The sequence below is a fragment of the Mauremys mutica genome, chromosome 26 (genome assembly GCF_020497125.1).
Source record: "Mauremys mutica isolate MM-2020 ecotype Southern chromosome 26, ASM2049712v1, whole genome shotgun sequence".
NCBI lineage: Eukaryota > Metazoa > Chordata > Testudines > Geoemydidae > Mauremys > Mauremys mutica.
The window spans coordinates 8,821,624-8,841,019 of NC_059097.1; the positions used below are offsets into that span (position 1 = coordinate 8,821,624).

General features: G+C 43.3%; 1 long non-coding RNA gene across 1 annotated transcript in view; it reads right to left on the bottom strand.

Annotated features, from left to right (window-relative positions):
• Positions 1-418: 418 nt before the first annotated feature.
• The window catches only part of LOC123356710, a 29,378-nt gene continuing 10,400 nt past the window's right edge, over positions 419-19,396 (bottom strand). The window contains exon 3 of the long non-coding RNA XR_006575419.1: positions 419-474. This is a non-coding gene — a long non-coding RNA (uncharacterized LOC123356710). The remainder of the gene's footprint in view (positions 475-19,396) is intronic.

Here is a 19,396-nt window from a genome sequence, read left to right on the forward strand (position 1 = left end):
GAAAGGAAATCTCAGAGACAGGAATGGTAAAAGCAATGAACAAACCAAAATATGTGTGGGAGAGATCAAACCTATCAAGAGCAGATTTTCCATAAACCCTTCCCCAGAGGAGAGAGAAAGGGATCAGTTTTGGTCTGCATTTCACCAGGACACTCAGGGGAAAGCGAGATCAGGGAGGGACGTGCTGCCAGTTGTCAGTCATGATAGTTGGGAAGCCATGAGTGACATCTGCCATAATGATTCCACATCTGCAGGGAACAATCCTGAACTTGAAGAGCTCACAAGGTCTTTGAAAAGCATCCCAAATGTTTCCTGTATTCACAGACAGTTTTTTAGTTGGTTTATCCAATTTCTTACCTGTGCAGGCAGCTCTTGGGAGCACTTCTTTCTCAGAGCCCTGGAGGTCTGGGACCCACAGCTCTTCCCCTCGGTCCAGATGTGACATCACATCAGGTTTGGAAACTGGAAACCCTACTGCAGGCAAAGAAAACCAGGGAGGTCAGTGGAATTTGTGGGATACTTGGCACAAAGAATATTCTATGGTTTTAACCCCAGCTCATTTTTAAGCAGTAACATCCCAAAGCCAGCTTCCTTGGCTCAAAGTGGCAGGAGAGTTATTATGATTATAAATCATATTCATTACCTTAGTGCCTAGGAGCAACTAACAGTGGGTCCCCATTGTGCTAGGCACAGTACAAACACAGAATAGTAGATGGCCCATGCCCTGAAGAATTTACGATCTAAACAGACAAGACAGACACAAAATGTGGGAAGGGGTAGAATAGAGATATTCTGTTAGAACAGAGATATTCAGGCCTGCCTGTAAAGCCTATACTTTAAGAACTTAGGTGTATTTTTTACCACTTAGCTAGTTACAGGGCTATAAAAACAAAGAATCTAAATGACAGTCTGCCCGTGTATGGGCCTTCTCTCACTAGGACAAGCTGAGGCCTTGTTCTTAGGCTAAGGAGTTTGGCTAAGCAGCAGGAGAAGCCATACGCTGGGAAGCATACGGTCACATCCTCACATACCAAACTAGTCACACTGAAATAAGGTGCTATTGGGCTGTTAGGAAGTCGATCCTCTCCTGATAGTGCCCATCACCACCAGATAAAGAAACAAATCTTAAGATGGTTAAAGAAAACTTAGTCTGACAGCAGCCTGTCTGGCAAGAAATCACTTCTGAATGGTTGTGGTTGTGAAATCCTCATTTCTGTATCGTTTTATCTTTATGTTCCCCACTTTTCTATTGTTAACCTGTCTGGTTCTCCAATTGTTTCTGTCTGATGTATAATTAATTTTGCTAGGTATAAGTTAATTAGGGTAGTGGGATATAATTGGTTAGGGAATTGTGTTACAACATGTTAGGATTGGTTAGTTAAATTTCAGTAAAATGATTGGTTAAGGTATAGCTGAGAATATTACTATATAAACTGGGGTCAAACAGGAGGGGGAAGGGAAATTCGAATCATGTTTGTTAAGGGGGGAATGGAGAACTGGGACACAGGTAGGGCTCTGCAACATCAGAGCTGGGAAGAGGGTTACGGGGTAAACGCTCTGCGGCGTCAGAGCTGGGAATGGAACACTGGGGAACAGACTCTATTGGCGTATCGAGATAAGCCCAACTGGTGTGAAGAGCTTCGGAATATGCTTGCTTGGAAACTAACCCTCATCAACATCACATTATCTCACCAGGTTGCAGCTAGACAGATTTCTTGGATCGGCACCTGCGCCAGGAAGGCTACTGATGCCTGCACCCTAGTGGAGTGAGCCATCATTTTAGTCAACAGGGGCACCTTCGCCAGTTCATAAGAGTAGCGAATGCAGGCCATGATCCAAGACGAGATTCTCTGAGCAGACACTAGATAACCCTTCATTCTGTCTGCGACAGCAACGAACAACTGCGTTGACTTTCAGAACAGCTTCATTCTATCTATGTAGAAGTCCAGTGCCCATCTGACGTCCAGGGTATGCAGCCTGCGTTCCTCATCCATCGCATGAAGCTTTGGACAAAAAACTAGTCAGTATATGTCTTGACCAGTATGAAACTGGGAGATGAGTTTGGGCAAAAAACCGGGTGCAGACGCAGCTGGACCTTGTCCTTATAGAAGATTATATAAGGCGGCTCCAATGTGAGTGTCTTGATGTCGAGGGATAGCTCAGTGGTTTGAGCACTGGCCTGCTAAACCTAGGGTTGTGAGTTCAATCCTTGAAGGGGCCATTGGGGGATTGGTCCTGCTTTAAGCAGGAGGTTGGACTAGATGATCTCCTGAGGTCCCTTCCAACCCTAATAATTTATGATTCTATGTCAGACACCCTATGGGCCAAAGATATAGTGACCAAAAAGGAGACCTTCCAGGAGAGAAGCGGGAGGGAGCAAAAAGCAAAGGGTTCAAAGCGGGGACCCATGAGCCTTGACAGGTCCCAAGGGGAGACCAGGTCCCAGACATGCGGGTAGAGGTACTCCAGACCTTTCAAGAACTGTGCGCCATCATGGAATGGGCGAAGACAGTTTCTTTTTTTTTTTTTAAAGGTTGGAAGAGACTTCAGGAGGTCATCTAGTCCAACATCAACTAAATCATCCCAGCCAGGGCTTTGTCAAGCTGGGCCTTAAAAACCTCTAAGGATGGACATTCCACCACCTCCCTAGGTAACCCATTCCAGTGCTTCCCCACCCTTGTAGTTCAACATAGACTTCCCTCACTGCAACTAGAGACCATTGCTCCTTGTTCTGTCATCTGACACCAATGAGAACAGCCGAGCTCCATCCTCTTTGGAACCCACCTTCAGGTAGTTGAAGGCTGCTATCAAATCCTCCCTCACTCTTCTCTTCTGCAGACTAAACAATCCCAATTCCCTCAGCCTCTCCTCATAAGTCATGTGCCCCAGACCCCTAATAATTTTCACTGCCCTCTCCAATTTGTCCACATCCTTTCTGTAGTGGGGTGCCCAAAACTGGATGCAATACTCCAGATGTGACCTCACCAGTGCCGAATAGAGGGGAATAATTAGTTCCCTCGATCTGCTGGCAATGCTTCTACTAATGCAGCCCAATATGCCATTAGCCTTCTTGGCAACAAGGGCACACTGCTGACTCATATCCAGCTTCTCATCCACTATACTCCCCAGGTCTTACCTTGAAACAGAGTGTGGAACGACAAAATGACTGCCAGGTGTACCCTGAAGAAAGACAGCGACAGGCCCAGGAGCTTAAGGTGCAGCAAAGGTCCAGGATGTGCTGCAGTGGGGCCTTTTCAGCGCAAATGTGTCAGAGGCCCAACACATGAACCACTTCCACTTTGCCAGGTAGGTAGCCATGGTGGAGGGTTTCCTGCTGCCCAGCAGGACCTGTTGGACACTGTAGTAAGAGGAGGCCCTGAGATATAAACCTTGGTATCAAGGCCTGGTATAAGGCCTGAGGCCTGAACTGAAGTAATGGTCAAGACTTTGCTAACATAAAGCAAAGTTAAGCTGTGAGCCAGAGGCAGGCCCTGCTCACAGAAGTTGGCAAAGAAAGGGCTGATGCTGCAAGAAGATACGTACCTAAAAGGTACTGAACATTCACATACTTGCACATTCCACACAGATAACAAGGAACAGGTGGCCCATCCCAATGACAGGGGCAAAAGGGTAATATGATGGATAGAGTTTTGATCGAACCAACATGTACAAGGTGAGAGGCGGCACCTTAATACGTAGAGGGGTTGTACCTTGCTACGTGGAAGGGTTGCACCTCATACGTCAGGAGCGATGTGTAACTTGTTTGTACCTGTGTATAAGAATGCATCCCTGGGGCGGTGTCTTTGTCCGACCGAGGGGGCAGTGGAAAGTCCCGCCACTGACTGAGCCGGGTCCATTGCCAAGAGGCACTTTCTCGTAGTATGCCCTGAATTAGGCTAAGAAACCTACAGGAAACTGCAATTGTGTCCGAGGTCGCAATAAACCTAGCCGACGTGGCTTTGCATCTTACTGGACTCTGTGGTTATTGGGGGTTCTCGTCGGGTCTGCCGTGCCAGCTATCTGCACAGAGCTGGGGCAGCACACAGAGGGAACACACGCACGCAGCCGAGTGATATCAACATTGGAGAAAGCAGAGCACCACACCGGTACCACTCTGACAACACTGGTGACCCCGACCGCTGATCTGGTGAGTAAGCGAACCTGCCGTGGTAAGAATCGCAATCCAACATGGCAGCAAATCTCGAGCTAGAGAACCCCCTGATCCCCTCTCTTATGATCCCCACAGAGTTTGATAACTCTTGGACCCGCTGGATTGCCAGTAAGGGGGGTCCATATGAATTGAAGAATGGGGAAACATGGACTGGCATATGTAGAGCGATGGTAGAAACCGAGGCTCTAAAAAATAAAAGTAAAAAAGCAATAATTCTGCAAGTAACAGTAACAAAGAAAAAGTTAAAAGAATCAAAATAAGCTACACAGCCCTGGAATGCTCCCACCCCCCTTGCAGGGTGGCAAGCAGCCCAGAGACAACCAGTACAGGAACAGAGTAAAACACTGGAAACAGCTGTAAGGAACCTACAAAAAATACATATGCCGTCCCCTGTTATAAATATAAATATTAGTGGTAAACAGCAGGCTTCAGGTAGCTACCCTGTGCCTGAAGAATGGGGACAGAAGTGGAAAAAGGTGGCCCAAGTAAAATTAATAAATGAAACTGGGAGCACTGTATTGCAACCACCACCTTATGATAAAAGCCAGGTTCCGGTTAAACTTAAACCGCAACCTAGACTGGTGCCTGTCAGAACGGGACAAGTAAGTGCACAGAAGGAAAGAGTAGCAAACAATACTCTCACTGAATTGGTAAATCAAATGAAGGAAAAAATGGAACAGTTCACAGAGCACATTAGGAGACAGGAACTGCGACTTGATCGCAGGAGAGTAAATAAAAAATAATTTCAAAGTAAAAAACTGAAATTAAGCGGGTTAACACCTAGAATTAATGCATTAACACATGGAGTTGCCCAAAAACAGTTAACTGCAGCAAAAAAGGGCACTCCCACTATCCATTTGGCATGCACACAAAAGCAACAGACACTGGGGGAACAAATTCAGGTTTTACAAGAGCAGGTAACTACCCCCAATCTCCTCTGAAAGCCAGGATAAATACCAGGGGCGCAGTTCCCAACTGTGCAGGTTCCCAATTGCTTTGACCCATGGAACCACACTCCACACTCATAATTTGAAAATAGAACCTTCTTTTTCAAATATTTTTACATACCGGTTAAGTTTTGTCTTGATATGTTTTCTCAGTTTGCTAAACGTGCTGCTGCTGCCTGTACTTCCAAATACCTTGATAGAGTTAATCTCTCTTGGCTCAGGTCTCACTACCTTCCTAGGTTGCTCTTCACTCCCCTTCCCTTTTCCCCCGCCTCTGCTCACTTCTGCTCTCTCTCTTTATTTTAAAAGTTAAAAGTTATAGTTTTTACAGAAACCTCCAAAATATAAAGCAATTGAAAACAGAACAAAACAAGAAACAAAAAGAAAACAAGGTAAAAACTTTAAATTCAGTAAATTAATTATTTTAACCCTTCAGGAATGCAATAGCTGGAATTATCCCTAACTTTCTTGAAGATATGGTTGCCAAGCAACAGAAGTGCACTCTCTGCTTCTAATCCTAACCACTAACTAATATTTGAAACATGGGCTTTTCTTATTTCCATACAGCAGAGTTTTAAAATAATGTTAAATATAAAGTAAAGCAAAATTCCTGGTTACCAAATTAATACAATACATTTGGCAAATATTAATATATATTTTTATCAAATATATGCTACAAGTTTTAAATAAGGTAATAACTTGTTTATTCAAATCTTTAACCCTTTTTACTTTTTATTTTTGGTTGTGTTATTTTGTATTGTTATGAACAGAATTCTGGCGCCATTTGTTTTTAATTGTAAGTTTGTCCTGAATGTCATGTGTGTGTCTTGTGTCTATGTTGTGTGTGTCACGTGACTATTTTTTTTATTATTATTATTATTTTTATTTTGTTGCAACAAAATTCAATTGTATACCCTTTTTTAAAAAATATAAGTATATGTGGTACCACACTATTTTAAGATCATGGTTGGAGTATAATCATATTATTAACACCAATTTTTTGTGCAAAGTTCAAAAAGGTTTCAGTTACAAGTATATGGACATATATTTTTGCCTCAACAAATAATGCAATTGCAAACAAAAATAATTCTCTTTTATCAATCACAGTTTTGTTTTTTAAGTTTTTGGTTGTTTTTTTTTAAAATTTGTTATTCAAAGAAAATTGTTAGGGGAAACCTCAACATTAAGGTAAAGATAATATTAACAAATGTCAATTTCTTGTTTGGGCTTTTTATAAACTTGTTTGCACTTTTAAATATAGTTATAAGAATGTCATAACCAAAATGTTTTAAAATAACGATTTATGCATAAAGCTAACCAAACAATTTCAACAGGTTTTCACATTTTCAACAGGTTTCCACCTTTGGCTCCCAAACATAACAAAGCATCATAAAAGTAAATACTTTGAGGGTATTTGAGGGTATACATGTATCTGTATTTAAAATTTATTTTGGTTTAATTTTATAGTTGGTTTAATTTTATATGCTTTTCTTTTATATGTTGTTATGTTATGTTAATGGAAAGCAATGGTTGTTAAGGTTTGTGCTTCTAAACAGTTAACAAGAATGAAGTTGGTGTCATAAATAAACAGATCAGGGTTAAGGTCTCTTTTCCCTGGAAAGGGTTAACAAGCTCAGTAACCTGGTGACCACCTGACCAGAGGACCAATCAGAGATGAGATAATTTCAAATCTCTGTGGAGGGAAGCTTTTGTCTGTGTTCTGTGTGAGAACTCTTTTGAATCTAGAAGAGGACAGTCATGTCTCCAAGTTCTCCTGGAGTAGTTTCTACTAATTAATAGTGAGTATTAATTAGAAAGGCGAATTAGTCTTATGATTTGATTTCTATATTTGCAATTGTGTGTTTGCTAAAGGAAATGCTCTATTCCTGTTTGCTGATATTGCTTTTTACTGAGAAAGGGGGAGGGGGGATTCTCTCCAGAGATTGATAAGGTTATTCCCTATGAGTGTCTAGCTTGGGCTCATAGAGATTCTGTATTTTCTTTTTGTTCTCTTAATAAATTCTTTTATATTAAGGACTTGTTTGGTCTTTCCTTGGGTGGATTCTCAGGGAAAGAACAGGGGGAGGTATCCCTCTGTAGTTAGATCCCGGTATCTCTCCTAGGAAAAGGGAGGGGGGAGGAAGCAGGGGGAATGGTTTGTTTCTCCTGGGTGTAAGAACTCCATGGATTTGGGGCTCTGGGAATCCCATAGGATTTTGGGGAAGGACTGTGTCTCAATCCACATATCCTGATTGAGTGGTGGCAGCTTACTAGATCTAAACTAGGATTTTAGTTTAGAGGGAAACCAAGTCAGGTCCCCACATTGGAGCCCAACAGTTCCAAGTGGGGGTGAGACCTTTGACATGGTGGCATGCGGGTCCTCACCTTGAAACCCCCCAGTTTCAAGTGAGGGTACAATTTCAACAGGTTTTCACATTTTCAACAGGTTTCCACCTTTGGCTCCCAAACATAACAAAGCATCATAAAAGTAAATACTTTGAGGGTATTTGAGGGTATACATGTATCTGTATTTAAAATTTATTTTGGTTTAATTTTATAGTTGGTTTAATTTTATATGCTTTTCTTTTATATGTTGTTATGTTATGTTAATGGAAAGCAATGGTTGTTAAGGTTTGTGCTTCTAAACAGTTAACAAGAATGAAGTTGGTATCACAAGCAAATTAACTCTAAAAAGCTAGTTAAAATTATGTTACTAACTCTTTTGCTGAAACAAAGTGTTCAGCAAGGGAAAGCAATATACCTTCTCATGGAAGATCGTAAACATTTATTTTAGCTGTTAAGCATTACATTTAGTATGAAATATTAGTAATGCACCCCAAATGAAAATGAATGTCTATACAACAATTGCAAAAGTATAGCTTGTGTTATAAAAGGCTTGGTCCCTATTACATTGTTTTTATTACATTGTAAAGAAACTAAGTTAAAACTGTGTATTAAGTTTGGGTTACTGAAAACAAACAAAAAAACTTTACTATGTTATCTAACAAAAGTTGTTTAAGTTGTATCCCACAGACCAAAGACGCCAAAAAATATCACACCCTGAAGACACCAGTTCATATCTGTATACAGTGAAGAAACCCCCAATCATCAAGAAAAGAAAAATGAAGTGTTTTATAAATAAGAGACTGGTCAAATACACCTCTATCTACCATATATGGACAATTAATTTAACAATCAGCTAAAAACCACTAGCTGGACCAGGAAAACTGTCATTTAATTTCAACTTTAAAAACAACTGTATTATTGCTGTACTACTGTATTATCATTGTACTGCTATATTATTGTTGTATTGTAGGATTGCTGTACAATATGTATAACTTTGCTAAATTGTTTAACCAACACACAGGTAAAAATCAACAAACGAATAGCAGCAAACAACATGAAGACAAGGAAAAAACAAATTGGTAAAGAAACTAAGTTACATAGTAACTACAAATTGGGTAAACAAATTGCCTGTTAGTACCAGTCATAATTTGGGTCAGTAACACTGCATCCTAACTGAGGCACATGTTATTCAAAACAATCTTGTTCAGTGTCTGGGTACCAATATTAAATCCTGACACAGCAATATTTGATAAACTGGTTACTGTCTGTTCAGTAGGTTATCTGGAAGACAGCATCCATAAGAAACAACTGGATCTACAGCAACCAATGGAACAGAGAAGCTACCCACTTCTGTTTCCTGACCAGAGGGTGACAACCAGCCTTAAGGATAACCTATAACATGAATGGACAGTACATGTAGTAACTAATTACAATACATTTATATATAAAGGCCTCAGTGGTAGTGTCACTACTCCAAATTTTTGTTTTACTTCTCATATACATAGCAGTGTGGGACACATTATCACAATCCCTATCCCAGTATTTTAAAACACTCAGCCCACTACTAATAATGAGAGAGATAGTCACTGGAATTACCCTAATAGGAGTGTGTTTCTATCTGTGTCACCAAAGTAAAAGGGCCAGAGTACACCAGCAGACTGGAAAAACATAGTTATGCTTGAATATAAGGTGGTGTCATATGTACACATACATACTATACATATATGCCCATACACGCTACAAATATATATGCCATATCCATATAATTCATATATATTAATTATTTGGGAGTGCCTCTAAGGCTCAATCATAATATTACATTCCTCAGTCATGGTCCCGGGCCTAACATTCCCAGGCCCACCATAAGGGACTAAAAAAATAATTGGATAATAAAATCTGCCTAACAGTCGTACGAGGGAATGTGCAGACTAAACAGACAGATGGGGCATAAGTATATGGATGGTAAAATAAGGTAACCACATAACAGTGTTTAGCCCACTGGGTTATCTTTAGTCCATGCATTATGCTTTTCCGGGACGATGGGTAAACATCCTCCCCATAAAAAGACAAAAAGTGGGGGAATGTAGTAAGAAGAGGCCCTGAGATATAAACCTTGGTATCAAGGCCTGGTATAAGGCCTGAGGCCTGAACTGAAGTAATGGTCAAGACTTTGCTAACATAAAGCAAAGTTAAGCTGTGAGCCAGAGGCAGGCCCTGCTCACAGAAGTTGGCAAAGAAAGGGCTGATGCTGCAAGAAGATATGTACCTAAAAGGTACTGAACATTCACATACTTGCACATTCCACACAGATAACAAGGAACAGGCTGGCCCATCCCAATGACAGAGGCAAAAGGGTAATATGATGGATAGAGTTTTGATCGAACCAACATGTACAAGGTGAGAGGCGGCACCTTAATACGTAGAGGGGTTGTACCTTGCTACGTGGAAGGGTTGCACCTCATACGTCAGGAGCGATGTGTAACTTGTTTGTACCTGTGTATAAGAATGCATCCCTGGGGCGGTGTCTTTGTTCGACCGAGGGGGCAGTGGAAAGTCCCGCCACTGACTGAGCCGGGTCCATTGCCAAGAGGCACTTTCTTGTAGTATGCCCTGAATTAGGCTAAGAAACCTACAGGGAACTGCAATTGTGTCCGAGGTCGCAATAAACCTAGCCGACGTAGCTTTGCATCTTACTGGACTCTGTGGTTATTGGGGGTTCTCGTCGGGTCTGCCATGCCAGCTATCTGCGCAGAGCTGGGGCAGCACACAGAGGGAACACATGCACGCAGCCAAGTGATATCAACATTGGAGAAAGCAGAGCACCACACCGGTACCACTCTGACAACAGACACCATCAGAGCACTCCCATTCGTCCATGCTTATCCACGCAGAAGCCAAGCTGTCAGGTGCAGTGTCGCCAGATACAGATGCAGCAGATCCGGCCAAAGAGGCAGTTGCAGTGAGGTGGCCGCCGAAAGACTCAACAGCATGCCAAACCAGTGTTGGTGAGGCCATGCAGGGGCTATGAGGATGACATTTGCTTTGTTTTGCATCATCTTTAGCAGGATCTTGTGGATTAAAGGCACTGGCATGAAGGCAGACATCAGTGCTCCCGACCACTGAATCAAGGAGGCTTCTGACAGGGAGCTTTTGTCCCTTCCCTGCAGAGAACCGAACACGTGGCACTTTCTGTTCTGCCTGGATGCAAACAGGTCCACCTGCAGCGTCCCCCACCTGTGGAGGATTAGGTTGTCCACCTCTGGATGGAGTTACCATTCATGGCGAGATGAGAAGGTCCTGCTGAGGTGATCTGCCAGGACGTTCTTGGTTCCTGGCAGGTGGGCGGATACTAGATCAATGGCATGCTGCACACAAAGGTCCCAGAGGCTGAGCGCCTCCCAGCAAAGGGCTGAAGATCTGACACCGCCCTGTCCGTTGATGTAATACATTGTGGCAGTATTATCTGTCAGGACCTACATGTCCAAGAGGAGGGCGAGTGACGAGGATAGGGTCATGAAGGGAACCTCTTGCAGCACCGACTTGGGATCCAGCCACCAGTCCAGGGATGAGAGGATGTGGCTCAGCACCGTGACGACTCAGTCCAGGGCGTGCCTGCTAGGGATATAGACCGAGGCCAGCCATGCTTGCAGAGGCCGCAGATGAAGTCGAGCATGGCTGACCATGTACGCGCATGCGGCCATGTGGCCCATCAGTCGCGGGCACATGTGGGCCATGGTGAGCAGGTGGCTCTTTACGTGGGAAATCAGGTCCAATATGGCCTAAAAATGCACCTCCAGAAAGCAGGCCCTGGCCCGCAAGTTGTCGAGAAACGTTCTAATAAATTCTATGCACTGGACTGGCGTCAACGTGGACTTATATGTGTTTATTAGTAGGCCCAGGTCACTGCAGGTGGAGGGCACCAGATCGAGGCTCCTTTGCACCTGCCCCGGAGACCTGCCCTTGATGAGCCAGTCATTGAGATATGGGAAGATCTGGATCCCTCGATGTGTCAGATAAGCTGCCACGGGCATCATGCGTTTTGTGAACATTCTGGGAGCCGAGGACAGGCCAAAGGGAAGCGCTGTGAACTGGAAGTGGCGCCCAGCCAGCATGAAACGCAGGAAACGCCTGTGTCCCAGGAATATGTAGACATGAAAGTAAACATCCTTAAAGTTGAGAGTGGCATACCAGTCTCCCAGATCCAGGGAAGGGATGATGGAGGCTAGAGAGACCAAGCAAAACTTCAACTTCTTGAGAGATGCGGAGGTGATGCGTGGTCACCTGTGGTCTTAGGCCCCCTTTGGCCTTCAGGATTAGGAAGTAGCAGGAGTAGAATCCTCTTCCTTACATGTCTCAAGGAACCTTCTGCACAGCCCCCAAGTCCACGAGCTTTTCGACCTCCTGAATGAGGAGTTGCTCATGAGAAGGGTCCCTGAAAAGGGACGGGGAAGTGAGAGGGTGGGAGGGAGGAACGGTGAAAAATTGCAGGTTATAGCCCCGAACTATTATGTCCAGGACCTAGCAGTCCAATGTAACCTGCTACCAGGCCGAATGGTAGGGAGAGAGGCGGTTGAGGAAAATGTGGAAAGGATCCAGGTGGCTGTCTGCGGCTTCGCTCTTGGGCGCATCCTCAAAATAAGCATTTTTGGCTCACTAGATGTTTGGCGGGTTCAGGTTGCACAGGTGAATGGGAGGAAGAAGGGCATTGATGACTAAAACTAGCATCTCTTTTTAATGCAGAGCCATGATGGGGTTGCCAGTCTTGTTAGCTGGGGCAGACTGTGATATGTGCATGCCCAACAAGCGAAGGGTAGCTCTAGTGTCCTTCAACCTGTGCAGCCTGGTGTCCATCTGCTCGGAGAAAAGACCAACCCCGACGAAGGGGATGTCTTGAATTGAAGTCTGCATCTCCTGGGAGAAGCCTGCTGTTTGGAGCCAGGAGCTGCGACACATAAAACCGCCAATGTGACCACCCAAGCCACCAAGTCCACTGCGTGCCATGTCATCTACAGGGAGCATCTGGCTGCCATGGTAGCCTCCTCCACTAGGGTGCCGAACTCTTGGGCTAGACCATGTGGGAACTTTTTGAGACCGTCCCAGAGGTTAAAGTTATATCTGCCCAACAGGGCCTGATGGTTTGCTACCCAAAATTGTAAGCTCGTGGTAGAATAAACTTTTTTCTCAAATAGGTTGAGCCTTTTGGCCTCTTTGGTCTTGGGAACTGAGGAGGTGTGACCTTGTTTGTCCTTGTTGTTGGCCGCAGACATAACCAGCAAACCCAGGGGTGGGTGGGCATAAAGGTATTTGAAACCTTTGGCCAGAACAAAATTCTTCTTCTCGGCCTATTTCGAGGTGGGAGGAGTGGAGGAGGGGGTTTGCCAAAGGATCTTGGCTATCTTGAGAAACCCTTCATGCACAGGCAGGGCAACCAGGGTGGGCATAAAGGTCAAGAGGACATTGAAAGGGTGTCCCCTCCTGCTCCGCCATCTCCTGCACCTCCAGCCCCATCAGGCCCAGAAACCTTCTGCAAAGGCTTTTGGAGTACCTCCAGGAGAGCTTCATGGAGATGTCTGGGGATGGAGTGGAAATCCTCCAGGGACATGTTAACAGACTTTTCCAGTAACTTTACTGGCCGCGAATGCATCCCAAGTCCTCAGGGCAAATTAATCATTAAAACACTTGCTTTTAAACCATGTTTTATATTTACAAAGGTACACTCACCAGAGGTCCCTTCCATGGCTTCATTGTCTGGGATAGTGGCTTGGAAGGGCTGGGAGGGTAATTCCGTCAGGGTGAGAAAAAGCTCCTGGCTGTTGGGGAGAACGAAGTGCTGTGTGCTCTCTGCAAGCTCGTCCTCCTCTTCCTCCTCCTCATCTTCCCCATCTGCAGAATCCTCAGGCATAGCTCAGATTACCACCCCCACCTCGGAATCCACGGACAGGGGTGGGGTAGTGGTGGCGGACCCCCCTAGAATTGCATGCAGCTCAGCATAGAAGCGGCATGTTTTCGGCCCTGCCCCGGACCTTCCGTTTGCTTCTTTGGTTTTCTGGTAGGCTTGTCTGAGCTCCTTAACTTTCACACGGCACTGTACTGAGTCCCTGGTGTGGCCTCTCTGCATCATGGCCTTGGAAATTTTTTCAAATGTTTTTTCATTTCGTCTTTTGGAACAGAGTTCTGTTAGCACGGAATCCTCTCCCCATACAGCGATCAGATACAGTACCTCCCATCCAGTCCATGCTGGAGCTCTTTTTTGATTCTCAGGAGACTGCATTGTTACCTGTGCAGATGAGCTGTGCGTGGTCACCTGTGCTGGTGAGCTCTCCACGCTGGCCAAACAGGAAATGAAATTCAAAAGTTCGCAGGACTTTTCCTGTCTACCTGGCCAGTGCATCCTTGTTCAGATGGCTTTCCAGAGCGGTCACAATGGTGCACTGTGGGATACCGCCCCGGAGGCCAATACCGTTGAATTGCAGCCACACTAACCCTAATTCGACATGGCAATACCGATTTCAGCGCTACTCCCCTCGTCGGGGAGGAGTACAGAAATCAGTTTTAAGAGCCCTTTATATTGATTATAAAGGGCTACGCTGTATGGACAGGTGCAGGGTTAAATCGGTTTAATGCTGCTAAATTCGGTATAAACACATAGTGTAGACCAGGCCTGAGCTATCTCTCCCCCCTTATTACCTACCACTTCCTGAACGGTTCCTAATATTTGGTTAGCTTTTTTTGAAGGTCACTGCATAATGAGTGGATGTTTTCAGAGAACTATCGACAATGGCACAAAGATTTCTTTGTTGAGTGGTAACCAATATGGCTCTATCATAAGCTCTTTCATGACCAGAAAATAAAAAGGAATCCTATAAAAAGTGGCATCATGGACAAATGTCTATGGATGAGTACAAAAGAATTGCACAAGCATGTGGGGACAAAATCAGAAAGATTAACTCACAGAATGAGTTACATCTTTGGAAGTAATACAAAAAAGGCAATAAGATAAGTGTTCTATAAATATATTAGGAGCTAGAGACAGGGGAAGGAAAGTGTAGGTCCTCTACTTACCAGAGAAGAAGAAGAGCTAATAATAGATGACATCAACAAGACAAAGGTTTTTAATGCCTTTATTAAAGTGAGCAGGGCCAAATGAAATTCATCCTGGGCTACTCCAGGAATTAGCTGAAGCAATCTTGGAACAGTTAACAATGATCTCTGACAACTCCGGGACGATGGTGAAGTCCCACAAGACTGGAGAAGGGCAAACATAAAACCTGTCTTCAAAAAAGGGAACAATGAAGACCTGGGAAATAGAGGCCAGTCAAGCCTAGTTTAGATACCCAGAAAGAAAAATGTATTAAACAATCAATGTATAAGCACTTAGAGGATAGTAAAGTGATGTTATAGCCAGCATAGATTATCGAATACAAACAATGCCAAACCAATCTAATTCCTGCTTTAACAGGGGTACTGACCTTATGACACTCTAGACATGACATATCTTAATTTTAGTAAGACTTTTGACAGAAGACCCCATGACATTCTCATCAGCTAACAAAGGAAATGTCATGTACTTGAAAGTCTGTACTCAAAGAGTAATTATTAATGGCTCACTGACAAAAATGGGAGGATGTATCTAATGCAGTCCCACAGGAGCCAATCCTCACTCTGGTACCACTCAATATTTTTATTAATGACTTGGATAGTGGAATGGAGAGTGTGCTTATTAAATTTGAGGATGACACCAAGCGGGGAAGAGTTACAAACATGTTGGAGAACAGGATTAGAATTCAAAATTACCTTTATAAATTAGAGAATTGATCTGAATGAACAAGATGAAATTCAATAAAGACAAGTGCAAAGTACTACATTTTGGGGAGGGAAAATCCAATGCACAACTACAAACTGGGGACTAACTGGCATGGGGGCAGTACTACTCAAAAGGATCTGGGGGTTATAGTGGGTCACAAACTGAATCTGAGCCAGACATGTGACTCACTTGTGACGAAGGCTAGGTTACCAGGGGAGGTTTTAAGGACAGGTTGGACAAATACCTCAGCGTTGGGGGGGCTGGACTAGGTGACCTCTCATGGTTCATTCCAGCCCTACAGTTCTACGATTCTATTCTGAGGAAATGTTTGGTCATTTTATTACATCACTGACCCGGCCCACCGCACTAGCACTAAGCCGAGACCTTTTCGAAACCGTCCCAGTAACAAAGTCTGGGAACCAAATATGAGACAAGAGCAGAACAAAAGGAGTGACTTGGGGGATTTCCCCTGCCATTGTCCCCAGGCCAGCACACTCCCACAGCCGGGGGCACACAGAGAGTCAGGAATTGACTTTTCCTTTCCCTGCACCTCACCTTGTTCACTGGAAAGGGAATCTGCCCAGGGATGCTGCAGTAAGTGTGTGTGTGTGGGGGGGCGGGGGGTAGGTTAGAGAACTGGGAATCTCTCCCCAATTATTTCTCCCACTGCCCCTATCAATCTCTCTCTCCCTTTTCTCCTTGTGTTTCCGCTAGAGGGGGAGGTCCAGGAGATGGGACAGACAGCCATTCCTGGGTGTTCACTCCCCTATGGCTGGATCGGCTCCTGCAATTGCTAAGGGGAGGAGAGATGTGGGGTGACGAGAGACTATTTGTGCAGAGTCACTTTCATACCCATCCCTAGCACCGGGGCCAGCTTTAGGAAGTGCGGGGCTCAATTCGAACATTTTCGGCGGGGCCCCAGCAGGGATGACTTAAAAAAAAATGTAAAAAAAAGCCTTTTATTTCTTCCATGTATTATTTACTTTCCATAACTATATAAATAAGAACAAAATTATATATTGTGTACATTGCGTCATGTTAGGATATAGATATTCAAGCCTGTCTGGCCTATACTTTTAGAATTTAGGTGTATTCTTATCACTTAACTAGTTATAGAGGTATAAAAGAAAATCAAAATCATTGTCTATCTGTGTAAGGGCCTTCTCTCACTGTGACAGTCTGAGGGTACGTCCAGACTACCCGTCGTATCGGCGGGTAGCGATCGATCCCCGAATGTGCTCCCCATTGACTCCGGAACTCCACTGGAGCAAGCGGCGGTAGTGGAGTCAACGGGGGAGCCGCGGACGTCGATCCTGCGCCGTGAGGACGGGAGGTAAGTCGGAATAAGATACCGTAGCTGAAGTTGCGTATCTTACATCGACACGCCCCACCTCCCCCCCTCAGTGTAGACCAGGTCTGAGGCCTTGTTTAGTCACACTGAAATAAGGCAAAATGGGGCTGTTAGGAGCCTAGAACATGTAAAAGGATATTTAGTTTAATAGTTTTCTGTCTGGTAAGAACTCACTTATCAATAGACACAGCTGGAAAACCCTTATGTTTGTATAGCTGTAGTTGTGAAATCCTCACTTCTGTATCCTTTTGTGTGTTTATTTGCATGGTCTCTGTCTGGTTTTGTAATTGTTTCTGTCTGCTGTATAATTAATTTTGCTGGATGTAAACTAATTAAGGTGGTGGGATATAATTGGTTAAATAACCATGTTACAATAAGTTAGGATTGGTTACTTTTCAATAAAATGTTTGGTTAAGGTATAGCTAAGCAGAACTCAAGTTTTACTATATAGTCTGCAGTCAGGACGTAAGGGGGAGATGGGAACAGGGACTGGAGATGCGGGTATTGGGATCATGTTTTGCTAAAGGGGGAAATGGGAACAGAAACAGGGACAGAGGCAAGGCTTTGTGGTGTCAGAGCTGGGAAGGGGGACACTAAGGAAGGAAACTGGAATCATTGCTTGCTGGAAGTTCACCCCCATAAACATCGAATTGTTTGCACCTTTGGACTTTGGGTATTGTTGCTCTCTGTTCATGGGAGAAGGACCAGGGAAGTGAGAGGGTGAAGGAATAAGCCCCCTAATACGTCATATATTATAAATGCATGCATCCGACGAAGTGGGTATTAACCCATGAAAGCTCGTGCTCCAATACGTCTGTTAGTCTATAAGGTGCCACAGGACTCTGCTGCTTTTATATTATAAATATCAAGTTGATTAAGAGAAACTTTATTGTACACCTCACCTATATGTTTTTAAAACTTTATCTTCCTTGCTTTTTGTTCAGCAAAATCTTTCAGTATATTGCCTAACTGTAAGCTCTTCATTACTCTGCATTCAGTTGACATGATTGCCAAACTGTTTAAATCGGTCTTCCTGCATTGTTGATTGCAGATATGTTTTAATTAGATTTAATGTGGAGAAGCTCCTCTCTCCTGAGGCTACAGTTACCGGAATAGTCAGGAAGATTCAAATTGCTATGTTGATTGGTTATTATATGCCAGATATTGAAGCATTTTTAGGGGGGTTCTACAATCAGACGAAATAATTGGCTTTAATGCTTCTAGTTCTTCACAAAGCTTGTAGCCATTTATGTCAACTGATTTTACAGTTGAAACTTGTTCATTTTCCTGCACTAGTTTCACATTTGTCAATTCAAGATCCAGATCTGCAGCAGATTTTCATATAGTGCCCTTGGGAACATTTTTGAATTTGCATAAAAATCCAAATAAACTCACATGCTTTTGTAACTGTTCAAACCTTGGTTGAAGTCACTGTAAAGCTTTGTCTAAGACTTGATTGAAGCATTGCACTCTGTAAGCTTCTTTTGGATCAGAAAAAGGCTCGTCTGCAGACTCGTACTCAAATTGTTTTTTTTCGTTTGTGCAAGCTTTTAGTCTGGAATACTGGAGTCACATCTAGATCTTTGGCAAGTTCATTGGCACCAATTAACACTTCTTGAAAACCCTTCTCTCTGTACATTTTTAACCAGTTACAAAGTTTTTCGAATGAAGAAATACCTTCAGAAATATCCATTGTATCACGCTGTATCTCTTTGCTCACAAAATTCACTTGGAAAAGTAAATCATGCCAGAAAACTAGCGAAACCAAAAACTTATAATTCTTCATTTGAATAGCCAGCGATTCAGCTTCACTTTTTGCTTGAGCATCATCAATTGTTTCTGCTACCTCTACGAGTGCATCATAAAACTCCCCTGCTTGGTACCACAGAGCTTTGACATTTTGCATTTTACATTCACATCGTGTTTCGCAAAGAGGCTTTACAGAAAGGCCAGTAACACATTTTCTAAAAATAGTCCATCTTTTAGTAGATGCAGAAAAAAGGACAAATATGCTGCAAGGCTCCAAAGAAACTCATCACATCAGGACATGTTTTGGCCATGTCTCCCAAAATGAGATTATAATTGTGACATGCACATGGTGTAAAAAAAAGCTCTTGGGTTTGTTTTCAAAAGTCGTGCTTGTACACCTGATATGTTTCCTTCATATATGCACCGTTGTCATAGCCCTGCCGATGGATATTTGCAACGTCCAATCCCAGGTCTTCGAGTTCACTTAAAAGGATATTGTACAAATATTCACCTGTGCTGCTTTCTACTACTATGAACTTAATGAAATGTTCATATACTCCTGCCGGAATATTTGGTGATACACCATCAGCCACATACCTAATTATCAATGACATTTGTTCTTGGTGACTAATGTCAGAAGTGCAGTCGAGTATAATAGCAAAATACTTAGCAGCCTTAATTCGAGCTATTATTTCATGTTTAACAGCATTCCCTACAATATTAATAAGTTCGTTTAGAATGTTTTTTCCTAAATAATGGTCATGTATTTCTTTGTTCTTGATTCTTCGTAAATGTTCCTGCATCACTGGGTCAAACTTTCCCAGTAATTCAATAACTCCAAGAAAATTTCCATTTTATGATGTTCCCAGCCAGCACAAAATGATGTTTTGTTCTGTTAGCAACTGAATGACAGCGACTAGTCTCTCAAAAACTGGATGCCAGCATTTTGCTTCTTGGTCAATAAGTTTTGGTTGTATTGTGTCAATGTTTTTTTCAGCAGATAACCTTTGCTGAAGGTCGCAGCAACT